The 2,143-nt window shown below is 44.8% G+C and overlaps 1 non-coding gene across 1 annotated transcript; it reads left to right on the forward strand.

Annotated features, from left to right (window-relative positions):
- The first annotated feature begins 1,732 nt into the window (after positions 1-1,732).
- Positions 1,733-1,838, forward strand: LOC141615908 (small nucleolar RNA R71). Its single transcript, XR_012530294.1, has one exon. It is a non-coding gene; the product is annotated as a small nucleolar RNA R71 (small nucleolar RNA).
- The last annotated feature ends 305 nt before the right edge of the window (positions 1,839-2,143 follow it).

Here is a 2,143-nt window from a genome sequence, read left to right on the forward strand (position 1 = left end):
AAACTCTAGTCAGCCAAACGTTATCGATTTACGTTAATCAACTGACGAGGGTCAAATAATTAAATATCTGATGATATTCCTTTAATGAGATTTATTATGTAAACGCACTATTGTGGATGACACTAACTCCAACAAGACAGCGGTAAGACACTCACGCTAGCGCCAAGATCGCATAACGTGTTATCAATCAAGTGGGTACAATATGACACGGAATCAAAAAACTACCCGAATCTGACTGTTTGGGAGGTAACTTATTCTGATATAGGACTGTCCCTACCTCGGTCAAAGCTACCGTCTCATGGTCGTTAATGTGCTTCTTACGCGATAAAATTTCTTTCATAAATTTAAGGTAAGAAGGTACCTGTGTCAGCAATAAGGCGAATGGCACAGTGACTTGCAAGCTTTTCAGGAGTTCGGCAAATTTGCCGAATTGTTGATTAGCCTTAGTACTTTGCAAACGCCTCGGGAAGGGCACCGTGATGGGTATCTCGAGCCCTTTGGTCCTCTCTTCCAATGTATCAGCCGGATCAAGCTCTAAATCCTTCGATCGAGACTTCTTTCCTCTCGAACGTGGTCTTTCAGGTGATTTTTCACTCGATCGAGCACTAACAAGCTCTCGATCGAGTTTTTTTTATCTTCATTACTCGATCGACCAAAAGTATCATTCGATCGAACAAATTGTTCAGCAAAATCACTCGATCGAGCAGTTTTATTTACTTGATCGAGCTCTTATTTTTCCTGTTCACTCGATCGAGTAGAAATTCAACTCGATCGAGTCCTTTCTTCAGCATTTTTACTCGATCGACCCCCAGAAACTAGTCGATCGAGTATTTTCTTTGTCGCCAGTTCTTTTTCTTCAACAGAACACTGTTCATCAGCAGTAATTTCCTTCGCCGGGTCTGATTTCGGTCCTTCATATGAATAACTGCTCCTCAAATTAATTAAATTCACCGTCTCATGTGGATTGTTATCGGCTTGTGACGGTAAATGTCCCGGTTTCCTTGTGGACTGGTTCGCGGCCAACTGGGCAACTTGAGTTTCAAGTGCCTTGATAGATGCATCTTTTTGTTAATCACTTAGCTGCCACTGCTTTGTCAAAGACTGCAACATCGTCTTCAACTCACCTATCTCACTTATCTCACCAGAAGATGATGCACCTTGATTAGATGTAGGAAAGGAAGGAGGCTTCTGAAAGCCTTGTTGAGCCTTATGAAGAGGGACATATAGCTGCTGCTACTGCGGAGGAGGGGTAGGATTGAGCACATTTTGACTTGTTCACCTCAAATTGGGATGGACTGCCCCTTGGTTATTATAGTAGGAACCCCCTCCTTGCCTGTATTGTTGAAAGGCAAGGACCTGTTCCTTCTCTGTAAGACAGCCAACAGCAGTATGGATGTCATTTCTCCCACACCTCTCACATGTGACGGTCTCCCCTCTAGTAAGCAAATGGACCGACTGAGGCTCCCCAGCAGAATGCAGCTCCAACTTATCAAATCTAGCATTCATGGCTTCCAGCTGAGCCACAACTTGCTTATCGACTGCATAAACTGTTTTAATACCATCACTCGGGTTTCCATACTCAGCACAGTGGGTCGCCATCTCTTCAATAAGGCCCCATCCCTTATCATCGTCAGTATTCTTTTGGAATCTTCCGTTGGATGATGCATCAAGTATGGCTCTGTGATCATCGTACAGCCCATTGTAGAACTGATTGGACAGGAACCACGGATCAAAACCATGGTGAGGAAGAGACCTCACCAACCTCTTGAAACGGCACCACGCTTCATAGAAAGTTTCATCGGGTGCCTGTTTGAAACTGGTAATCTTGGCCCTCAGCTGATTAGTGCGCTGCGGAGGGAAATATCTCTTATAAAACTCAAGAGCAAGGGTCTCCCAGTCTGTGACCCCTGCGGCCATGCGGTCCAAATCAGTCAGCCACTCCCTGGCTGAGTCAGTCAAAGAAAAAGGAAACAGAACCTCCTTAATTTTGTCTTACGTTACCCCCTTTGTGGCGGGGATAGTAGAACAGTAGTCCTTAAAGACCTCCATAGGCTTCCTCGGGTCTTCACCTGCCACACCTCAAAAGAGAATTCTCTCCACCAGATTGATATAGGACGGACGGATGTCGAAAGTATTCCTATCC

This window comes from Silene latifolia, chromosome 11 (genome assembly GCF_048544455.1).
Source record: "Silene latifolia isolate original U9 population chromosome 11, ASM4854445v1, whole genome shotgun sequence".
Lineage (NCBI taxonomy): Eukaryota > Viridiplantae > Streptophyta > Magnoliopsida > Caryophyllales > Caryophyllaceae > Silene > Silene latifolia.